The sequence below is a fragment of the Bos grunniens genome, chromosome 10 (assembly GCF_055505025.1).
Source record: "Bos grunniens cultivar Pamir isolate PY7600 chromosome 10, Bosgru_T2T1.0, whole genome shotgun sequence".
Lineage (NCBI taxonomy): Eukaryota > Metazoa > Chordata > Mammalia > Artiodactyla > Bovidae > Bos > Bos grunniens.
The window spans coordinates 16,877,684-16,902,315 of NC_141174.1; the positions used below are offsets into that span (position 1 = coordinate 16,877,684).

Consider the following 24,632-nt stretch of genomic DNA (forward strand, 5'->3'; position numbering starts at 1 on the left):
AATAAAAATCTCAGTGCTGGCCAATCGAGTTCATACACAGAGCTTTACTTCAGGTTCAAGTCATCAACTCCAATGCACACAGAAGTCATGGAGATGGAGATTTAGGAAGGACCCCCACTTCTTGAACTGTATTGAACTACTTCTCTAGCTCCTCAAAAAAGTACAAGGTCATAATAACCTATAATGGAAAACAATCTGAAAAAGGAAATATATACAGATATATATGTATAAATGAATCACTTTGCTGTACATCTGATACTAACAGAACATTGTGTACCAACCTTCTTTTCAATTAAAAAGAAGGTCTTTGTTCTAGCCATTCTACACTGCACCCTATATATGGCCAGCCTCTCCCAGTTAGAAGGGAAACCTCTCCCCTTTGCACTCTTTCTGTTGTTTTCTCTCTCCCTTAGGCTGCTTTTGGGTGATGATGATGCCAGTTAACATTAATCAAGTTGTAGGTTGGTTTCCAGGAAGCAAACTCTGAGACCACACACAGGATGTGCTGTTTGGATCCACATCTGCAGAAAGGGAAGGAAATGAAGCAGGACTGGAGGAGGGAGAAACAGAGCTGAGATGGAAAGTCAACAAAGGCCTTCATCAACCTTCCAGAGCTCTAGAGCTGGGGTGTCCTTTTAGAGTTGTCCTGAGTAGAAGCAAGGGATCCAGTCTTCATAGATCTCATAGGTCAGTCCTTGGATGCAAAATGATCCCCTAAAGAGACCATGGGCTTGAGTGACACGATCACCTTCAACAGGGGCAATCCTCATAAAGGACTGGCAACTGAGCACCCCCAGTAGCTGGACGGATAAGTCCTCTGTACCGAAACCATGGTCAAGTGGCACATCACACACCAGGTACCATCTTACACCCTTCACCTTAACCCATTTAATCCTCACAACAATTTTTTGAGGTAGACACGTCAATGATCTCCTTTTGCATGTGTTAACTGTTGCACAGAGAGGTTAAATAACTTGCCTGATGTCACACAGCCAGGGAGTGGTGGAACCAGGATTTAAACCCAAGCAATCTGACTCTGATGATCATCTGCCCACCACTCCTCCCATGCTAGTCAAAGAAAAGCCAGCAAAAATTGGACAGAAAATTTCCCTAAGCATGTAAAAGAGTGCTTAGCAAACAACAAGCATACATAATGTGTTGAATAAGTTGGTTCAGTTCAGTCGCTCAGTCGTGTCCAACTCTTTGCGACCCCATGGACTGCAGCAAGCCAGGCCTCCCTGTCCATCACCAACTCCTAGAGCTCACTCAAACTCATGTCCATTGAGTCAGTGATGCCATCCAGCCATCTCATCTTCTGTCGTCCCCTTCTCCTCCTGCCTTCAATCTTTCCCAGCATCAGGATCTTTTCAAATGAGTCAGTTCTTCACATCAGGTGGCCAAAGTGTTGGAGTTCACAACAAACTGATTCACATAGGGAAAAACCAGTGCTATGGGTTTTATGCTCTCTGCCCATGTGGTAGCCTTGTCCTCAGATGGCTTCCATCAAGGTCACAAGATGGACATACAGCTACCTGTATCCGTGTCTATACCAGGAGAGGAGAGTTTCACTGCCACATCCATCAGAAGACTCAAGTGTCACACTTCACCCTTCCATCTGAACCAATCATGGAGGCAAAAGGATTGATAGTCTCCAGATTGGCTTCAAACAATCAGAAACCCTCTTGACATCCCACCCAAACCCAGAAGGAGAATCTGGATGCTTTTTGGAAGCGGGGAGAAGAGGAATGGATATTGAGTAGGTAACCAAAGAACATTCACTACATTCTTCATCCCAGGGATCTCCAAGTCCTTGAAACTTTTTGTTCCTTCCCCAGGATCTGGCTTCACCTTGTCCTTCTCTCCTTCCTAAAATGTTCATGACCTACCTCCATTCCACTGCTAAAGGTTTAGGGAAATAGGTAGGCATCAGATCCTGTGGGAAAAGGTGAACAAGAAGAAAGCAGCCCCACTGAGAGTGGGGTCTGGGCTTGGGATGCAGATGTATAAGATAATCAGATTCTTTGTGCAATTGGATTATTCTCTTTGCAGAGCCTCAGATAATGGTCTACGGCCACACTATCTAAAATATGCCTACACTTCCACTCTCGTCACTCTCCTCTTTTCCTGCTTTATTTTTTTCATAGCCTTATCTCCATCTGGACTTGTATTTTTTGTTGTTGTTGTTGTTTAGTCATTTGTTTGAAGTCTCTTTTCTCCACTGGAATAGATCCTCCACAAAAAGAACTACTTTATTTCATTCATCACTGAGAGTTTGCTGGATGGATTAATGGCTAGATGGATGGATGTTTAATCATCTCCTTTATGTTGCTATAGTAACAGGCTCAGACTCCTTCTCCACCTTGATGGGCATTACCAAAGACCTCTTTCTGCTATCCTCAACTTGGAAGTGACAGGCCCCAGGAAGACAGTTGGAGAAAGGCAAGAGGGGAAATGCCATCCTATCTCAAAGAAATCAGACAATTCTCATGCCCTAGAGAACATCTTATCCATAGATACTGATCATCTCCAGGTGGCCCCCAGTTTTTAGGGAACAAATCAATGAAACCATTTTGTCTATAAGAGTTTTTTCAACCAACTTTTCAATTCTTCAGTTCAGTTCAGTTCAGTTGCTCAGTCATGTCCGACTCTGTGACCCCATGGACTGCAGCACGCCAGGATTCCCTGTCCATCACCAGTTCCCAGAGCTTGCTCAAACTCATGTCCATTGAGTCCATGATGACACCCAACCATCTCATTCTCTGTCGTCCCCTTCTCCTCCTGCCTTCAATCTTTCCCAGCATCAGGGTCTTTTTAAATGAGTCAGCTCTTCACATGAGGTGGCCAAAGTATTGGCACTTCAGCTTCAGTTATCAGTCTTTCCAATGAATATTCAGGGTTGATTTCCTTTAGAATTGACTGTTGGATCTCCTTGCAGTACAAGGGACTCTCAAGAGTCTTCTCCGACACCACAGTTCAAAAGCACCAATTCTTCAGTGTTCAGCTTTCTTTATGGTCCAACTCTCACATCCATACATGACTACTGGAAAAACCATAACTTTGACTAGATGGACCTCTGTTGGCAAAGTAATGTCTCTGCTTTTTAATATGCTGTCTAGGTTTGTCGTAGCTTTTCTTTCAAGGAGCAAGCATCTTTTAATTTCAATTCTTAATAATTATTAAATTGATGGGAATCACACATAACACAACAAGGCCAGCAATAGTAGGTTCACCTTGGCTAACATTTGATTTAGGAGGATTATCTTGGACATGTGTGTTCACGTTGTCCACAGGCTCTCTATCCAGAGAATCTATCCATTCTTGTGTGGTGATCTGGGGGTACCAATTAAGGAAAGAATAGAAAACCACAGAATTTGAAGCCAGTCTCCCTGAGTTCAAATCCCAGCTCCACTTCTTACTCTCCAGGCATTCTGGGGCAACTTGATTGATCTTTCTATGCCTCTGATCCTCCTGCAAAAAATGAGGATATGTTACCAGCTACTGCACAGGACTGTTGTGAGGATGAACAAGTTATTATACACACAGCAATAAGAAGAGCGCCTGGCTCAGACTGAGCACCAAGTTCGTGCTGGCGGTTGGAATGTCTTGTCTTCAGTGTTAAAGAAGCTGGTTATCATGCAAGTCTCCCTCACTTACACATAATACACTCATCACATACACACACAGACAAGACAAATGACTGAAGACACAATACATCCATAACCCATGCACCATACAATATACATGAAATGAAACATGCAAGACACATGACACACACACACATCACACAGCCAAGCATCGTTTCATATTCTGTCCTCGGTGGTTTCATCCAACATTAGAGCCACATCCCTGCTAACCCACAATGCTCATGGCTCTTCCTCCTATGTTGATGTGATATCACACAATGTCACGAAAAAGCAATTTACCAATTCCTTGTTCTAGTTCAAGATGTTCGTTACCCATTTTGTTTCAGAAGCTTCTCAGTAATCGTGACTTTTCAGTGTATTCCAGTGCAGAGCTTTGGGGTCAAATGAACGGGAGCTCAAATCCTGACATCACGACCTCCTGGCTGTGTGGTTTGAGGCAAGCCGCTACGCTTCTCTAGCTATAACAGTATTCTCACTTTATAGATGAGGAAATAAAGAACCAGAGAGAACAAATTCCAGACATAAGCTTCAGGTTGTTATCTATAAAAAAAAAAGACTTGCTTTGCCGGGTTCTTACAACGGATGAAAAGAACAGGTATGTACCGTGTTCACATTAGTGCCTGGAATATGCTAATTTATGCTAATAGGACATATATTCGATAAGTGGTAATGGTGGTGAAAAGTGTATTTCTTTAAATGGAAAAAAAAAAAAAAAACTTGCTTTGAGTAAGTTGTTGACAATTCCTGGGACTCTCTGTGACTTGAGTTCCACCACGTGTTTGGGTTCGAGATCCCACAAACTCCCACCCAGCATTGTGTTGTAACTGCACCATTTCCCTTCGTGAAATTTGAGAGGTGATGTTTTGACACTGTTTAATTTCATTTCCTCCTGAAGGGTGGGCTTAACTGGTTTCTCAATTTAAGCAGAGCAAAAGGGAGAAGTATTTTAAATTGCTGTGACCGTCCAAGTTGGTCATACCTTCTGGCCTCTGAGAATGAGCCCAAAATTCTCTTCTCCTCTCCTAAAATATTGGGCTTTTTTCCAATTCCTCTAACTGCCAAATATAATTCTTTCCTTAGTTTCCTCAAGGCTCCCCCTTTCTCCTTTCAACTTGTCCATTGGCATTTGGATACATTAAAAATGAATTTTGAAATAATATCTTAATCACATTTCACGCCCTTGTGGTGGATTTCTGTTTGCTAAATGCCTTCATGTCCATTCTTCCCTTTTGGCTGAAGATAGATATGTCGCCTTAATGGATGACACAGCAAAGGCTCAGAGAGCTGAGCCAACAAGCCCTGGGGGTCAGCCTCCAAGCGAATGCCACTGCCGGGTACATCAAGGAGACAGTCTTTGACAGTTTAAAATGTATATATATATATGGACAAATATGCATAACATCGAAGAAGGAAATGGCAACCCACTCCAGTATTCTTGCCTGGAGAATCCCCATGGACAGAGGATCCTGGTGGGCTATATAGTCCATGGGGTCACAAAGAATTGGACACAACTAAGCGACTAACACACACACACGCATAGCATAGAACTTACCATTTTGACCATTTTTAAGTGTACAATTCAATGGCCTTCAGTACCTCCTTGGCCAAATGCCATCACCACCCATCTCCGGAGCTCTTTTCATCTTCTCAAACTGCAGCTCCATCCTCATGAAACCGTTAACTCCCAATCTCCCCACCGCCAGCCCCTGACGACCACCCTTCTACTCTCTGTCTCTATGAAGTGATTGCTCTAAACACTTCACGTGAGAGGAATCATACAGTATTTCGTATGACAGACACTTTTGCAGCAAGATGTCTGGAGGAAGGTACCAAGATTCTTTCCTCCATTGCATTTATTTTAGCTGACGTCACACTTTAGCCAGAAAGGGAGTCTCTTCTGTACCCTGAAGTAATTCACTCTCATGGACGTGAACATCTTTTCAGCCCTGCCCGACACAACAGAGGTTTTCTTATGTTCTGTTTTCACTGAAAGCTGTTCATTCCTCCAGATAATGACTTAAATTGTGATCATCAGAACTGAAGAAAAAGAAAATAATAAAAAGCTCCCAGAGAAGGACATAAAACATTTTCATGTGCCATCTCTGAGCCTCCCAAAAGCCTTTCTCTTCTCCACTGACCACTCTTGTGTATGTATTGTTTTTGTCTTTGTGGGGTTTTTTTGTTTTGTTTTAAAGAACTCTGTGATCTACTTCATGTTTTGCCCAGAAAGCTAACACAGCTGTAAATCCTTTCTGCCCGGAAAGCCTTCCAGCCTTTCCAGAGGCCTCTTTGCTGATTCAATGACCACCTCCCTCCCTTTGAGGCTGGGCAACCTCTCTGAGCCCACTGCCACCACCGCCCTCCCACAACCCCAGGCAGACTACCTGGCTGCTGCTAGAAGAAGCCTCTCTCTGGAAGTGACCATGCCTTTTCTGCAGGTTCCTATTACTTGGAGAAGCATAGCACCCCCGGGGGGAGCCCCCTACTCAGGCTTCCCCCTGCAGAGAACTGGCTCTGCTGCCCGCTGGTAAACCGGCTGGCTGTCACCATGACAATGGCCTGGCCCAGAGCCTGGATGACGCCAGACCTGACTCCCCTCCCAGCCTCACCCAAGTCTGTTTGGGTTCCAGCTGCTTTTGTTGGGCTTCATTTTGCTTGTCAGTTTGAGGCAGCTCTTTTGCTGATTTGGCTTCAGGAGGCTGGGCTTAGAATCCCTGGGGTGCAGGGAAGTCAGTAGCCTGCCCTGACAGGAATTTCCTGGCAACCTAAGGTATTCCCCCGTCATAGTAGCAAGATCTACAAGAGGCCTTCCTGCAATACAGAGCCCACAATAAGCCTGGGCCTCAGATAATCCACTAATACTCTGACCCCACAGGCAATTTCAATCAAGGGCACTGTTACTAACCCACGTTGCTTTGTGATGCTAGGCTCATGATGACAGGCCAACCTGTTCTTTGATCAAATGAAGGAAGTGTTACAACATGTTGGCAGAACATTCTAACTGTGCAGAAACAACACAAATGAATAAATCCAGGATGAAGAAGAAACAATCATGTGGATTTTGAGGAACAGTTTAAGTGAATGTGATGATAGACACCCAAGTGAATCTTCGCCTCATCACCGGGAATGGCTTTGCCTCTATTATTTGGATAATGTAGAAGCAGGGATCTGGAACATTGTTTGAACTAATTTGAAAACATACCGGATAGCCTTTGGGTGTTTCATCCCCTGGTCTTTATCTCTCAAATGACTCCTTTTAATAACTTGCTTGACCTCCAGGGCACCTGAGTTTACCCTGGGTCCTCTCATTTGTGACATAAAACCTATCTCTTGTTTCAGCCTTTGAAGGCATGTCAGCTCCTCATCTGTAAAATGGGGGTAAATAATGCCAACCAGGCAGGTTGAACAGTATTTAGCTCAGTCCTGGCACTTACTGAGCTACTATCATCATCATCATTAACTGCTGCTGCTGCTGCTGCTAAGTCGCTTTAGTCGTGTCCGACTCTGTGTGACCCCATAGACGGCAGCCCACCAGGTTCCCCCGTTCCTGGGATTCTCCAGGCAAGAACACTGGAGTGGGTTGCCATTTCCTTCTCCAATACATGAAAGTGAAAAGTGAAAGTGAAGTCGCTCAGTCGTGTCCGACTCTTAGCGACCCCATGGACTGCAGCCCACCAGGCTCCTCTGTCCATGGGATTTTCCAGGCAAGAGTACTGGAGTGGGTTGCCATTGCCTTCTCCGACCTGTGCCTTTTTCTCGAGGATCCTGACCCTTTTTTATAAGCATAACATCACTGGGAATTTCCTGATAGTCCCAGTGGTTAGGATTTCACTGCTATTCAGCAATTTCACTTCCAGGGCCCTGGATTCCATCCCTGGCCAGAGAACAAAGATCCCACAAGCCTGTGGAAAAAAAAAAGAAGAAGAAGAAGAATTACATGGACTTTCTTGGTGGTACAGTGGATAAAATCTGCTTGCCAATGCAGGGGACACTGGTTTGATACCTGATCCGGGAAGATGACACATGCCTTGGAGCAACTGAGCTGGTTTGCCACAACTACTGAGCCCAAGCTCTAGAGCCTGTGCATCGCAACTGCTGAAGCCCAGGCACCCAGAGCCTGGCTTGTGCTCCACAAGAGAAGCCAGCATAATGAGAAGCCCCAGCACCGCAACAGAGTAGCTCCCGCTTGCGGCAACTAGAGAAGAAAGTCCACGTACAGCAACAAAGACCCAGTGCAACCAAAAATTAATTTAAAAAAAAAAGAATTACCTCATTGATTCATTTAACGAATGCTATCTACTAACTCTAAGTTGGCCAGGCACTGTGCCGGCCACTAAGGATAAAATGATAGATGAAAAACAAACACAGTTCCGGTCCTTTGGTAGCTTCTGGACTAGTGCAGGAGACAGATATTAACCACATAAAATGTTAAATAACATCTGTGTCATATGAGTAAAGCCATCTCAGACCCTCCAGGCCAACCCATCCCCCAGCTGAGTACCACGGAGGACATCTGTCTTTGCCATACTGAGCAGTAGAATTTCCCAGCCAATTCCTGTCTTAATTCCTGACCCACAAAATCATGAGATCTAATAGGTAGTTGCTCTGTTAAGCTCTGCCTTTCCAAATAAAAATAATGATATCTCTACTAAGTGCCTAAAGCATTAAGAGAATGTGAAGTAGAGAAACTACATTTTAGCTTCTTTTCCTAGTTAGGATACTAGAGTGAAGGTAGGTTTAGATATAAGAATTTAGAATAGAATGACTTGACCTCCTAAATCCTAAAGCCAAATGCAAAGCCTAGGGATGCAGATTCTCAATCCCCAATCCTGCAGAAAGATCCTGGGGGTTTCTTACATCAAACTTTGTTCCACTGAAGAGCGCCCTCTTCTGGCTCAGGGCTCTTTCTCCAGCCACGCTGTCTTCTGTCGCGACTTTTCAAGGGATTTGTGGGTGTGCCGCCCGTGCCTTCACCAAACGTGTGCTGAGCGCCCAGGCCCCCGGGTTACAGCCTGAATCAGGCACAGGCTCCCCATCCCTGTGAGACTGACAGTCATTTGAGCTTCCTGACATCTCTGAGAAGACAGGGCAAACTTCATCACTCCCATTTGATAGATGAGGAACTGAGGCAGGAGGATGGAGAAAACTTGACTAAGTTATTAATGATTCAGGACTATTTTAGGAAGGAAACAAAGAAACTCTCACTGAACATCAGACTGGACCCAAGTCCCTCACTCCCTATAGCCATACTCTGCCTCATCACCCTCTGCTTCCGAACCTTGAGTTCCTCCCCACTTGGGACGTCTCCTCACGGTCCCCTGAACCAGCAGACCCTACCCCCACCCCCCACATCTCTGTGGCCTCAAGGGCATTTCCCTGCCATTTCATCTCTCTGCAATGACTGTTGCTCCAAAGCCAGCCTTCAGTCTCTCTCCTCGCTCAGACCCTCCAGCTCTCCCTGACGTCTTGCCCCGGTAGCTCTGATAGTGTAACATATATTTGGAAACATATATCTAGGCAGGGATCTCATCGTATGTCCTGTCACTGCCTGCAGAGAGGATCAGACAAGCCTGGGGCTCAAATCCCAGATCTGCTAACTATTCTCCTGGGAGGTGAGCAAATGAGGTTGCCTTCTCAGCTCTGGTGTTCTCCAGGGTACAGCATGGGTATTAGCTGCTCTGAAACTTAGGTGATAGGTTTAAGGCATTTGGCACATAGTGAACACTCCAGGCACAGTATATGTCTAAGTCATTTAACATGGTCAGTCTGGTCACCTGCTGGCACAGCGCAATGGCCCTCAAGGCATCTAGTACACTCCTGGGCATACAGAGAGAGACAACACACAAGAATTTTAAAACTCAGACAAAATTCTCAGGGACCAAGATCTTCCACTAAAAGCAGATGGGTAGGCAGATTCAAACAGCATCAAGACTATGCTCTCTGCCGCCTCGTGGAGAACAGGACTGACACAGGAGGATGGCGCTGGGGCCCATGATATTTTTTAGGAACCCACAAGAATATTTTAATTTCGTTTAAAAATCAGAAGAAAAAAATTAACTTTTCTTTCCAAAAAGGAAAATTGATTCAAACTTCCTCAGACTATTAATCATTATAACAATGTAGTCATAAAAAGAAATTTTAAATTAATTTTTATAGAGAAAGGGACCTTCAAAGACCAAATTTCCCAGGCCCATGAAATTCATAATGCAGCCATGATTAAGAAAAAAAAATGTGGGAAAAGCCAACAGCAGCAAAAGAACAAAATCAATGAAGAGATGAATGGAAGGGTTCCTCCCAGTCTTAACATCCTTTGGCTCCAGGAATTTCTTTGCCTCAGCATAGCTGGGATCCTTTACAGAGTATATTCTTAAGAGCACATTTTTCTAGTGCTATTAACATTTGTGTGCTCATTTACTTTTAGCAGATCTTGTTCCCCAAGAATTTTGTGTAAGTTTTATATTTCTGGCATGCTGTCTTTTTTAACATTTATTATTTTTATTTATTTACTTGGCTGCACGGGGCCTCAGCTGTGGCACGCAGGATCTTTAGCTGATCTTTAGTTGCGGCATGTGGGATCTAGTTCCCCGACCAGGTATCAAACCTGGGCCCCCTGCATTGAGAGCACAGAGTCTTAGCCACTGGATCACCATACTGACGTGCTGTTTATCTACTTAGTCAATGACTGTCATGCCCTTGCGTGGCCAGCAGAGGGAGCAGCGACTCAATCTTAGGCATGGGAATAGAAAAGTGAAAGTCACTCAGTCCTGTCTTTGCAACCCCATGAACCATACAGTCCATGGAATTCTCCAGGCCAGAATACTGGAGTGGGTAGCCTTTCCCTTCTCCAGGGAGACGTGGGAATGATTGGCAGGTAAAACAGAAGGAAGCTGTAAACTCAAAGACTTGTTGCTCAGAGTGGTCCTGGGACCAGCAACATGGGTTTGACCCTGGAGCTTGTTAAAGATACCTGTCCCTAAGGAGGATCCTAGACCCACAGAATCAGAATTAGCATGTTGAGGAGATCCCCAGGTAATTTATACACACATTTAAGTTTGAGAACATTGGAAAAGACCCTGATGCTGGGAAAGATTGTGGGCGGGAGGAGAAGGGGGCAACAGAGAACAAGATGGCTGGATGGTATCACTGACTCAATGGACATGAGTTTGAGCAAACTCTGGGAGATGGTGAAGGACAGGGAAACCTGGTGTGCTACAGTCAGCCTATGGGGTCTCAAAGAGTCAGACATGACTTAGAGATTGAACAACAACAAGCTTGAGAAGCGCTGGCTTAAAAGTTTCTAGTCTTAGAAGGGGAAGCCTACTTCCTCAAGGGAGAGGACAAGAAAGGAACTGGCTAAAGCAGTCCTCACAGCCCCCAAATTTCCTGTTCCTTCAGCCAACAAGCCAGCATCAGTTAAGATGGGTTTGAAGCCACAGAAGGGAACATCAAGGTATTTTACAGGTCACAAATGAACTGGCTTATTCTTCTTCTGTTTCAGTAACTGTTTGTTAAGTGTCGACTATGTGCTGGGCATCAGGGGTACAGAGTGAGTTAAAAAAAAGAAAAAAGAACCTGTTCCTGCTTTCATGGAGCTTTCAGCCCAGTGAGAACACCAAGGGTAAAAAATCACAAACACACAATAACTACAAACTCTGACATTGCTATGTAGGTACAGAGGCCCAGAGAAAGTAAACAGGAGGAAGGCGGCCAGTTGAAACCAAATGGTTGGGCAAGGCCGCCTTGAGGAAGTGAGTTTTAAGCTTGAGATCTGAAGGGTGCCTGGGAATTCGCCAGGAAGACTGGACATTACTGGCAGGGGGAAAAAGAACATACAAGGCCACCCAACAGGCAGGAACATGGTACACTCAAGGAACAGAAAGAACCCTGGCCTGGAGTGATGCAGTATGAGAATGAGAGCAGAAAGGCAGAAAGCAGCCTCACGGGACTGGGGACCACAGGACACAGGCTCCATCTGGGATCTCACAGAGGTGGCTCCTAGGCGGCACAGGGACTGACTGGCACCTGGCTCGGTTTCCAAGCTCCAGATTGTACCATGTGGACATTTCACCCCTGTCCACTGGGTTCTCCATCTCCCTCAAGGACACGCTCTCCCCTGCTAACTTTTCCTCAGCCTACACCGCCTCAATGGACATGAGTCTGAGCAAACTCCAGGAGATAGTGAAGCACAGGGAAGCCTAGCGTGCTGCAGTCTCTGGGGTCACAGAGTCAGACACGACTTCGTGACTAGACAACAACCCCCTCATCAGCCCCTTCTCGGTCACTTGTCCACTTTTTTTTTAATTGTACTGGGTCTTCTTGCTGTGCACAGGCTTTCTCTAGTTGCAGCAAGCAGAGTCTACTCTTCATTGCGGTGCGTGCGCTCCTCACTGTGGTGGCTTCTCATTGCACAGCAGAGGCTGTAGGCGCATGAGCGTCAGTGGTTGCGGCATGCAGGCTCTAGAGCGTGGACTCAGTCGTTGTAGCATGTGGGCTTAGTTGCTCCATGGCACATGGGATGTTCCCGGACCAGGGATCAAACTGTGTCCCCTGCATTGGCAGATGGATTCCTGTCCACTGTGCCTGAGACACCCACATCTCAGTGTCTTCCCCCTTCACCATTTAAACCCACTCCAGTTCTTGCTCCCAACTTTCCCAGGCAACCAGACCTCAGTTTCAAAGACAACTTCTTGCCCTGAAGAAAAGACCGTCCGTGAGTCAGAAACAATCACCATTCACTGAGGGCTCATGATGTGCTGTGCCACTTGACACATCTTTTTCATCCAGTCCCCACAACAGTCTCGTTCCATAAGCTATTATCATTTGAGGAAATTGAAGCGCAGAGAGGGTAAGTCATTTCCTCAGGATTGCATAGCTAGAAATTGGTTGAGCCAATACTCCCTTCCCATTTGTAACAGGGGCTGCACACCGTCCTCTCTGACACTGTACTGACTGCACAGCTATGTTTCACAAGCCTTACAAAGGAGCATGCCCTCAGCCCACCTCGAACGAAATAACCTCAGATGTGCACAAAAATTTAGCCACGGAGCTTCTTGCATCCTTGTCTAGAATAGAAAATCACTTAGAAACAACCCAAAGATCCAACAATACAGGATTGATTGCTGGATGTTTAGAATCCTGTCTGACTAGCTATTAAAGAGATCAGGTAGAAAAAAATTGTCTGTATTCATGATGTATGATGTAGAAAAACAAGATTATAAAACAGTATTCTAGTCTTGTCTTATTTTCATGAAAACTACAATGTATACATTTAAAAGTATAAAACTAAAGTTTCCAATATAGGAAAGGGAGGGAGAATTTAAATGGTTGGCAAAAACCTCTGCAATGTGATTATAGGTGATTTTTTACTTTGACTATCTGAATTTCCAAAGGTTTCATCAGGAGCATCTATTTCTTCTGGAAAGGAGGGGAGAAGGGAAAAAATCAAGAGGTGTTTTGAGTTCTGAGTCTTTTCATTTATTATTGTTACCCATAAAAAAACCAAACATACTGTTCTGCTGGGAACATTTAAAAAACATTTTTATTACAAAAGTAGTATGTGGGCTTGCCAAAAACAAAAATCAGAGAGTACAAACAAGCAAAAAGGAGAAAATGAAAACCACATTCCTTCCTCCCCAGAGACAACCAATATTAGCACCTTCGTGACTTCACAAGCCACGTTTGAGTTCTGCTCCAGGTACTAGTCACTGGGGCCCACCCCTCCCTTGCCATGACTGGAAACCTGAGTTTGAAATGAGGCTTACAGATCCATCCGCACTCCCCAAACAGCTCCTAAGATTGTCTGGGATCCCAGAATGACAACTTACTTTGCGTAGACTCTGGCCTGCCAGGGCCCGCAATTCTTCCTGGGTCACAGGGGACTGTAAAAGTGATTCCCAACATGTTTTTGATTGCAACACTCTAGCATCGCTGGATTTTGCAATCCTCCTTCCCCCTTCGAAAAGAACCCGAAGGACTGCATCACAGCTTTGTATATTCCATTTAGTACTTTTCCATAAATGCAGCCGAAGGGAATGAAGGGTAATTTGACTGTAAGACTATCACAACCCTCCTTCCCACCACCCCTCAGATAGCTGCCGGCAATCACTCTGGGATGTCCCAGGTCAGGGCTGGGAAGGGCAGCTTTGAGGAGCTGTGCAGGCAGGTTCAGCCATGCGGATGGCCATGCCAGGCCTAGGAGGCCAGCTCCTGGGGCAGGAGGTCTCTGGGCCATTCACACACACACACACACACACAGAGTCATACACACAGTCATGCACATACACACTCAACAACAGGTTTCCAAGGCCCATCCTGCCCACGCCCTCTCTTACTAAAGGCCCCCCTTCTGGGAAGAAGGGGCCTCCCACTGCTGGCACCTGGCCTGACTGAGTCCACACCCTCAGTACGGCCCTCAGGCAGAAAACGTTCCTAGAACAGATCCACAAGCCCAACCATTCCTGGTTTCTTCAGATGTTGATATCCAGTCATGGCCCAGATCCAGGGCCTAGCCTCCCACCCCTAAGCTCCAGGAACTGAGCTGATCTCACTGCTGTTCACTACGTTCAATGTTTCTGGAAACCTCAAAGATTTTGGAGACTCTGTTCTCCTTTATCTATGGCTCCTCTCATAGATAATAACAACTCTTGATATGCCAGGCTTTTTACAGTCGTGTAATGCATACAACAGTCTTTTGAGGTAACCACAACTATCTGCCCCCCTTCCCCTTCACAGATGAGATAACTGAGACTCCAAGAAGTAGAATGATCTGCCCAAGGTCAAACAACTAGGAACAGGGACAGGAATCCACCCAGACCTGTATGACCACATAGCTCATGGCCTGCTCAGGAAGTCAGTGCAAAGGGAACTAAAAGGTCATATAACCTTCCTCCATTCTATCTACAAGACAGCTACATTGGAAAATAATCTGACAAACTGTTATATGGCACTTACTATGTGCCAGGTACTATTCCAGCACTTTGCAAATATCAGCTCAATTTATCCCCAGAATAAGGCCAGGAGACGGGTAGTTTCTTGACAGATAAGAAAACGGAGGTACAGAGACCAGAGTAAACTTGCCTATGGCCACACTGCAAGTGGTGGGGTCTGGACAGCAAGCTGGCTTTAGAAGCTGCGCTGCCTCTCTGATCCCACAAGCAAAGCGCCCCCCACCCCCACCCCCCGCCCCTAATTTTTCATCCTTTGACCTTCCCGTGTTCTCACCTTCCTCATCTTTCAGAGTTCACTTCACACTTCCCCATCCCTCTCTCTGTGGGGTGGTGTTCTCTTGTGAAACTGCTTTGTGAAACTCCTTCCTGTCCAAGGCTATCTTTGATTAGATCATTATCTAGATCTCCCCACCCACCCCCCAAAGAACTGATAGGAAAGTTTATCAAAGCAAAGGCTTGGAGTTGCTTCTGAGAAATTAATCAATTAATCCGCAAGTGCCTGAGAGCAGGTTTTATCCCCAGCCCTGTGCTGGGCATTATTCTATGAACATAAAAGACACCCAGGACTTGGCCTCCACTCTCAAGGAAACAGTAAAGACAGCAAGTAAGTGTGCACTCTGTGTGCTGGGTCTGTGCACAACTGTAATTCATGAAATATATAGGAGAAGAGTCAGAAAAGTTGTTATGAAGGAGGCGGAGTTTGAAATAGAGAGAAGGGGCAAGGAAACATTGTTCACTCTGATGGAAATACCAAGACTTGGCAGAAGGAAAAAAAGCAGTCCAGGCCAGAGAAACAAGAGTATTTTCTACATCCAAATCAATCTGATCTTCTAAAATAAAGAGACAAAAAAAAAAACTTGTTTTTTTTTTCTTTTTTTCTGTCAAGTTTTGCTATTTCGGAAACATCAGAGCGAACAAAGAAAAAAAAATCTCTTCCCCTAACCATGGGCTTCCCTGGTGGCTCAGACGGTAAAGTGTCAGCCTGCAATGAGGGAGACCCGGGTTCGATTCCTGGATCGGGAAGATCCCCTGCAGAAGGAAATGGCAATCCACTCCAACATTCTTGCCTGGAAAATCCCATGGACGGAGGAGTCGTAGGCTACAGTCCATTGGGTCTCAGTCTGACAGGACTGAGCGACTTCACTTTCACTTCACTTTCAGAATTGGAGAAGGGTGCTCTGCCTCAAATGTCCACCAGGAGGCAGAGCTGCTACTTCTGTCGCTAGAGCTCCAAGTACAAACCAGAGAGAAACGGGAAAGATCCCAGACTCTTCCTCCGAAGAGTTGGCATGGCCTGAGGCCAGCGGTGTGCACCAGTCGTCTCAGACTGGGCTGCCTAGAATCAGGGAAGAAGTAGAATACAGAATGTCAGAGGAAGCCGGGTGAAACTGAAAGAGAGACATTAAAGAGGATCTAACCTCTATGTACCATGAAAGTTCAGCTCAGTTTAGTCGCTCAGTTGTGTCCGACTCTTTTCGACCCCATGAATCACAGCACGCAGGCCTCCCTGTCCATCACCAACTCCCCGAGTTCACTCAAACTCATGTCCATTGAGTCGGTGATGCCATCCAGCCGTCTCATCCTCTGTCGTCCCCTTCTCCTCCTGCTCCCAATCCCTCCCAGCATCAGGGTCTTTTCACATGAGTCAGCTCTCTGCATCAGGTGGCCAAAGTATTGGAGTTTCAGCTTCAACATCAGTCCTTCCAATGAACACCCAGTACTGATTTCCTTTAGAATGGACTGGCTGGATCTCCTTGCAGTCCAAGGGACTCTCAAGAGTCTTCTCCAACACCATGAAAAGATCTTCCAATAGGCAGAATAGGGGTTTCCATGCCTTCTGTTGTCTTGACTGAGAAAACTTAATGCGAGGCTTGGGTAACTATGAAAAATGACCAACTGCTAGTCTAAGCCTAGTTTCAAGGCAACCAATTTATGGTCTCTGGACAAGTGTAGCCATTCCAGTCACTAGGAGGAGGAATGCTTTGTGCTTTGGGGATAACACACCTCCTGGCCATCACCCCAGGCCCTGATGTCATGCTGTGGGTTGTGTGGGACAAGAGGCATGCCACTGGCACCCTTTAAGGAGCTCTGATGTCGGTATTCAGCTTTACTGTACGTTCCACCATCTGAGCCAGGCAACAGGGTCCTAAAGTCACAAGAGCAGAAGGGGTTAGAGGGGAGGTGGGAGGTGAAGCCAGAAATCTTGGCTTTTATCTGTCTCAAACTACCTGTGCAAACTTGGAGGAGTGAATCAGCTTTTCTAAACCTTAGTCCCCCTTATGTAAAACTGAAAGGCTGAATTAGAGCAACAGTATCTGATGTGCGTTCTAGCTCTGAAATTCGGAAACACACTCCTTTGGTTAGAGGAACTGAGGAATGGGCGGGGGTTGGGGGGTGGCGGGGGACGGCGGTAGCCAGGACCAAGTATCTTGAAGAGTTGCCCCCACGCCCGCAGTCGGCTCCCGGGTAGTGGCCACTGCGGCACTGCCCGCCCCACCCCCGCCCTCCTGGCCCGGCGGCACACACCCACGGCTCCCTCCGTGATTTCTGGAATCTCGCTGGATTCCTCCCAGGAATGTTTATTGCCCTTTACATCTGCAAGTCGCTTTACATCAGCAAGCCTGCTGTGCGATATTAATCATCGCCGCAATATCCCTCCTTCCGCCTGTAAGAGGAATTGCGGGGGTCTGGATTTATGAAGGTGAAATCCGAAAGTAATTTGCCTGGCATTCATTCAATAAGCGGTGAGCAACAGTTAATTAAGCGCCCATACGACCAAGGCGCAAAGAAACGCACAAACCCAGTTGCTACGGGGGTCAGAATTGCAGGGGGTCCTCAAAGAACTTCACCGGTATTCCAATTATGTCATGCACTGCCCCCCGGCCTCCCCCCACTCCCCATTCCCCAAACACCTCTCCCCCACCCCCACTCCCCGCTCGTAACTACTGTAAAACTAAAAGGTAATGCAGGCCATCTCCCCTCCCAAGCCTGACGCCGCTGCACCCCACCCCGCAAAGCTCATTTTACCAGGCTAAGTAAAAGAAAGTAACCTTCCCAAGGTCATTTATTCCCCCAGGGGCAACACTGATTCCCAGAACCTCGGTCTTCAAAGCTTTCCACTGCTCCGGGGATAAGGATTTTAAGTTCAAGCCTATAAAATATAAAACAGAGGCTAAGGATGGCTGTTTCCAAGATTTCCGGACACAGAGGGAGAAAATCATGATCCCAGTTCACCCAACCCAAAACAAACGAGACAGCCCAACTCTGGGCTGCAGTCTCAACGAGACAAGATACGTCTGGGACCCCGGGGCTCGTCAGTCAATCATCCACGCCTTCCCTTGCGGTCCCTGTGGCCCCCACCCCTTGCCTCCGCCGAGGGTCGCGGGGTTGGAACCCAGGGGACCACAGCACCCGTACGGGGGCGTGGCCAGAGACGGAGAGCGCGGGGAGGGGGAGGGAGAGGAGGAGGCCGGAGCCCGGTTCCCAGCCTCCTCCCGCTCCCTCCTCCCGGCGGGCAGCGCAGCGGCTGAGCCAAATATGGGCAGAGCGGAAGCGGCGGGCAGACGTCACGGCGCCGGGTGGAGGACCGCGCTGCGGGGCTGATGACGGAAGGCGCTGACGGCGCCTACGTGTCACCATGGAAACCAAACAGTAAATAGAGGACTTGAGAGCTCCTGGCACCGCCTGGACCCAGCGACCTGGCCTGGAGCGAAGGGCCGGAAGCTGGGAAGGGCCAGCAGAAACCTGGGCTTGGCAGAGGAGGGCCGGGGCGCGGCGAGGGTGCTCAGAGGGTGGAGAGGGGACCCGGAAAGAGAATTCTGTCTGGCAGGTCCTTGGGAAGCCGGCCCTCCCTCAGCCCAGGATCCGGCAGGGACAAGTCAGGAGTGGAAAGAAGCCGTCATGGATGAGAAGAAGCCTTCCTGTCCTTTTTGAAGGGCTTCCTCGGCCTGCAAGATTATTTGGGATATTGTCTTTTGTTTTCCTTTACTAGAATCTAAGAATTCAGATGTTGGAACCACCCGACCCGGACTGAGATTCCAGCTCTGCCACTCTAGTTGGCTAATCTTGAGCAGACCACAATGTTCTGTGCTCCCGGACTACATTATCTTTAAAATAAGGATACTAGCTGGACTTGCCTGTATTCATAAGCTAATATAAATGTGTGTGTGTGTGTAACAGTGTCTAGCACATTGTGAGCCCCAATTAGTGCTAGCTGTTAATTTTTATTCCTAAACAGCACAATTTAGTAGTTTAGTCAACTACTAAATCACATTACTGATGTACTGGGTTTTCTCTTGCTTTATTTTTAAGTTTTAAAATAAAAGGTTTTCTGTTTTAAAATTGATACTAAAATTTAGTAAAATATTTCGTGTGTTAACTGAAATGTGCATCTATCAAATAAAAACAACTCTCAGTTTGCACTGTTTCACTTTTTAAAATTTTAAACACAAAAACTCTAGGCGGTCATATAGAATAACAGAACTGAAGTAACTCCAGTTCAGTTTCTCTGATCTTACTGTCATGGGTGTTATCTTTGTTTATTTCAGATCTGCTGCTTAAAAACAGTATTGTGTACTACCATAGGATTGGAGACACAGACACACAGTGCACCCAAAATGATCTCATCTCAAATGATTGTGCACCATTACAGTCTTCATCTTAAAATGAAGGCCTGTAGCTCAGTCCATGTTTTGGAGACCAGCTGTCAGTATAACTGGGAGTTTACTTCCATGTAGAATACACTGCATTAAAGGATAAGAAATTTCTTAAATGAATGCATCATGAAAACTTGACAGTAATCCCAGCAACTGTTTAGAACTTCAAACAACAAAAGATTTTTTCAGGAAAGAGTATTTTGTCATTGATGATATCTAGAATTGCCAGTTCATGGTCTTAGCTAAAAAGCAGACCAACATTAACTGGTTTTATAATTCCTTTCAAATTCTCAGCAGGTAATGTGGCCCCTTATGGATGACAGACCCTAGTGTGACCTCCAATAATTCCTGCCTCCTGGTGCCCATGTTGGGAATATGTGTGATTCTCTCCCCTTGAGGTGGAACCTGAGACTTGCTTCTAAGCAACAGAGTATGGTGAAGGTAATGGGAAGCCACCTGTAGATTATGTTGATATAACAATGTATCTCCATCTTGCTAGACAAGCAAGTAGGTTCTGCAGCCCTTGATGAGGTGAGCAGCCATACTGAGGAAGCTCAAATGCAAGGAACTTATGAGCAACCTCTAGGACCTGAGGGTGGCTTCTGTCCAACAGTCAGTCAAAAGCTGGGTCCTAGGTATACAGTCACAAGGAAATAAAGTCCTCCCACAACCCGGATGAGTTCAGAAACTGACCTTTCCCCATTCAAGCATTCAGCTGAGAATGAGCTTGGCTGACACCTTGATTGCAACCTCGTGAGACTGAACTAGGCTGTGCCAGGACTCCTGACCCACAGAGACTGTGAGGCAATGAATACATGTCGTTTTGAAGTGGCTCCATGTGTGGTGACTTGTTATATGGAAGTTAAACCCTAATCCACCCTCTTTGCCTGTACCTAGAACCTGCCTGGCGTCCCACTTTACACTGCCTACACTGTTCAGGCCTTCCACCCTAAGTGACGTGGTGTGGGCCTCACACTGCATTGCCATAGTCATCATCTGATGTCATCAATGTTTTGAAGCTGAAGGAGTGGTTTGAGATTTTTGAATCCCACTCCTGGTTTGGTAGAGGAAACAGTCTCAGAGGAGTGAGAGTCTCACCCCAGGTCTTAGAAGTACATATTTGGGGGCAGTTTTAACATTCTTGCTGTTCTTGTTCAGTCACTCAGTTGTGTCTGACTCTATGCAACCCCATTGACTGCAGCACCCCAGGCTTCCCTGTCCTTCACTATCTCCCAGAGTTTGCTCAAACTCATGTCCATTGAGTCAATGATGCCATCCAATCACCTCATCCTCTGTCAGCCCCTTCTCCTGCCCTCAATCTTGCCCAGCATCAGGTTCTTTTCCAGTGAGTCAGCTCTCAGTCTCATGTGGCCAAAATATTGAAGTTTCAGCTTTAGCATCAGTCCTTCGAATGAACATTTATGGTTAATTTCCTTTGGGATTGACTAGTTTGATCTCCTTGCTGTCCAAGGGACTGTCAAGAGTCTTCTCCAGCACCACGGTTCAAAAGCATCGATTCTTCACTGCTCAGCCTTCTTTAAGATTCTAGCAAAGCAGTTAAGCACTTTGGTCTTCGCATCACAAAGAGCTGATTTCAAATCTCAGATTTGCTCCTTAGCAGTTGTGTGACCTCAGTTAACTTAGCTTTTCCTAGATCATCTTCCTATGGATAAAGTGAGGGTCCTAATCATACCTGCCTTGTAAGTTTGTGAGGACTAAATGAGAGCATCCATTGAACAAAATAATTATTGTGTGCCCATTGTGTGCCAGCTGCCAAAGGCAAAATGATTAGCAGAGCAAATCTGGTGGTACAGCCTAGCATATAGCAAGCCCATGTGAAATGTTGGCTATTATTAATATTATATCTTAGGGCTTCCCTGGTCCGGAAGGATCCCAAATGCTGCCGAGCAACCAAGTCCATGCACCACAACTCCTGAAGCCTGAGTGCCCTAGAGCCCACGCTCAGCAACAAGAAAGTCACCACAGTGAGACCCCACGCACGCAACTAGAGGGTAGCCCCCACTCGTGGCAACTAGAGAAAAGCCCACACAGCAGCAAAGACCCAGCAGTATCAAAAAATAAATACTTTTTATTCACTATGATATATATATACACATATATCCTAGGTTCTATCCCAGCCACATGCGTCCAGACAAGCTCCATAAATTGACATCAAAGAACCTCTGCCATGTAATTCCAACCACCCACATTCCTTCCCCCCAGTATTCCACAGGTATCTTGAACTCAACATGTCTAGCTCAGAACTTACCTTCTTATCCCCCAAACCTGCTTTTCTTCCCAGAGTCACAAAGTCATTGGGGGACTCACAAACCTCCTTGTAGGTCAAACCTGGTGAACCTGGGAGTCAGCTTGGATTCCTCCCTCTCGCTCATCTCCCACATCCACTCAATCACCAAGTCCTAATAGTCCTACCCCCTAATTACCTCTAGTTCCCTCCTGATTCCCTCCACCACTGCCTGGGTTCAGCCTACACACAACTGAACTAAGTAAACACCAGGCTTTTCATGATCTGGCCACAGTTACCTCTTCTTGACCTATTTCCAACTCCCCCCCCAACTCCGCCCAAGTTTGATGCTACAGTACTGATGTCATCAATACAGTTGATAAGTACATCAACTGTACTTATACAATCCTCTATAACTTTCTTTCGACCAGGAACTCCATGAGCACAGGACTGTGTCTTCACATATAAATCCAGCACCTGATACAGAATAGACACCCAGAAGCTTTTTCATTGAATGATATGAAGCCCATTGCTTGCTCTGGCATGCATGTGTGCATGCCTGCATGCTCAGTCATGTCCAACTCTTTGCGACCCCGTGGACTGTAGCCTGCAGGCTCCTCTATCCATGGGATTTTCCAGGCAAGAATACTGGAGTGGGTTGCCATTTCCTTCTCCAGGGGATCTTCCTGACTCAGGGATCGAACCAGAAATCTGTTGTATCTCTTGCACTGGCAAGTAGATTCTTTACCGTTAGCACTACCTGGGGAGCCCACTGTCTGGGTTCAGCCTACGCACAACTGAACTAAGTATGCTCCAGAGGGTATATATATTTCTCCCTTGACTCCCAACCCCCTAAATTATAAAGATAATAAGTAATAACTCACCCTGCTAAGATACTGCTGTGTGCACAGGAACTGTAATAAGCTCCATACATTTAGTCACACAACAACCCGAGGAGGTGGATACAATTATTATCTCCCTTTCACAGGTGAGGAAACTGAGGTGCAGAGAAGAGAGGTAGACTGCCCAAGGTCAAGGAGCCAGGATTCAAAGCTGAGTCCATGCTCTGCGCCCCTCTGCTATGTTGGATTCAACTCCTCAAATCCAGATGAACTTATCATTTTGCTTTGATAAGTTTACCTGCAATGGTAGTGTCATGATTGATTCAAAAGCCTGAAAATGAATCAGTGTTTCTGTAGATCTGACCACAAATTGCTCCCCAAAGTAAACACTGTAGCGACTGGGGCCAGTGCCGTTTACCCTTACGATGGAGGTGCTGCCTTTTGCTCCATATGCTTTAGCAGGATCCTCCTTCCTACAAGCCTGCTTCTAATGTAACTGATGATCAAACCCCACTGGATTCTTACTTTCATCAACTGACTGAACCAAACCTCGGCACCATGTCAGTGAGAGCTGAAAGTTAAAACACCTTACTAGTTAAGAAGAGCTGATGACCATCAGCCCAGGGAGCCTCCTTGGGGACAACGGCCAGAGTCCTTTCTGTTCTTTGTCCCCCTGGGCAGCTGAACAGTGCTCAAGAAAAGCAAAGGAAAGGCCGTTTAGATTAGTCCGTCAATGGGTGGGTGGAGCCATTGAAATGAACTAAACCTGTTTGTTTCTGTTGCCTTCACTTGTGTGCAAAAGGGAAGTCTATCCAGTCAGCACCCTTCAGGGACTTGGAACTCATTCCTCAGGAGTCAATTCACTTTATTCCCATCGGCTTTTGCTCAGATCTGGCCATATTCTTGTAAATGATAGTTGTGACAATGATATTGGTAATGACCATGAGAGCAGCTAACATTATTCTATTCTCATGCAGACTGAATCGTAAGTTTTGTAATTTTGCACACCAACTGCTAGGATCCATGAACTGAAATGGATTTATATCAATGAGAGTGAAATACATAGTTTTGTTTCTTTAAAGATGATGATACTTTCATTCACATATGCATTTATTCTTCATTAGCTATTGAAGCAGATTTCACGATTTGTAATTAGTCTAGAAGTGTCACTGACCTATACAGTATATTTGTATTTTTTGGTACACTTAAAATTCTTTCCCAAGCCAGCTAGTTCCTCATCTTAATATTGTAGAACTCTTGCCAAGAATTTTTTTTTTTTAACAAGAAGACATACTCTTTTACTCTGGAAGAAATCTATGACGAACACAGCTCATCATCACTGTTAAAGTCTACGTATCTCTCTTTAGACTTTTTTGTAGGTTTTATCTGCCTTCATTCATTCATTTAACAGTGAGTCCTAAATAGACCTTGGAGATAGAGAGGTAGGTGATCAAGACAGAAAAGGTCCCCGCTCACATGGGACTTACAGACAGTGTAAAAGATAGAAGTTTGTTTTTTTTAAAAAGGAGGGAAAACATAAATAAGGTGTTGCAGAGAGTGATAAGGTCTGTGAAAAAAAAACAAAGCAGAGTAATGGGAAGGAGAGTCACGGGGCGGAAGTGTGCACTTCTGGTAGTTATTCTGGACGACGACATGGGAAGACTTCTTGGAGGGGATGTTCTTTGAGCTGAGTCCTAACTGACAGGAAGGAGCCAGCCTGGGGAAAGAATCCCAGTCAGAGGGACAGCAAGTGCAAAGGCCCTGCAGCAGGGACTTGCATGCTCTGTGTCAGGAATGGAAGAATGGCCAGTGAGCCGAGTGCCTGCAGAGAAGGACAGGAAATATCACTGGAGAGGAGTCAAGAAGCAGTTTTTTAATGTTTATAGCAAAATGGCACAATTTAAAATGCTCTGATAGTCAGCATTCAAGGGATGCCCAAACCTCATTTGTATTATTTATTTATTTATTATATTTTTGGCTACACAGGGTCCTCATTGCTGTGTGTGGGCTTTCTCTATTTGCAGAGAGTGGAGGCTACTCTCTAATTGTGGTGCGTGGGCTCCTCATGGCAAGGACTTCTCTTGTTGTGCAGCACACGCTCTAGGGCGTAGGCTTCAGGAGTTGGGGCACATGGCCTTAGTTGCCTTGAAGCACGTGGAATCTTCCCGGGCCAGGGAACCCGTGTCCCCTGCATTGGGAGGTGGATTCTTTAACCACTGGGCCACCCGGGAAGCCCTTCGCTTATTTTTTGAGGAATTTGATTATTCTGTGTTTGGAAGAAGTCTCACACACAGTTTAAA

The 24,632-nt window shown here is 45.9% G+C and overlaps 2 long non-coding RNA genes across 3 annotated transcripts; both read right to left on the bottom strand.

Annotated features, from left to right (window-relative positions):
• Nucleotides 1–873: 873 nt before the first annotated feature.
• On the bottom strand, nucleotides 874–14,936 carry LOC147363990 (uncharacterized). Its single transcript, XR_015133613.1, has 2 exons — nucleotides 14,865–14,936; nucleotides 874–3,468 (listed from the first exon to the last, which is right to left on the bottom strand). It is a non-coding gene; the product is annotated as an uncharacterized LOC147363990 (long non-coding RNA).
• Nucleotides 14,937–16,015: 1,079 nt separating this feature from the next.
• LOC147363991 (uncharacterized) lies at nucleotides 16,016–18,025 on the bottom strand. 2 transcript variants are annotated; one of them, XR_015133611.1, is made up of 2 exons: nucleotides 17,641–18,025; nucleotides 16,016–16,736 (listed from the first exon to the last, which is right to left on the bottom strand). It is a non-coding gene; the product is annotated as an uncharacterized LOC147363991 (long non-coding RNA). The 2 variants fall into 2 exon arrangements; XR_015133610.1 differs by lacking the exon at nucleotides 17,641–18,025 and adding an exon at nucleotides 17,117–17,257 and having other exon boundaries at nucleotides 16,691–16,736.
• Nucleotides 18,026–24,632: the final 6,607 nt, after the last annotated feature.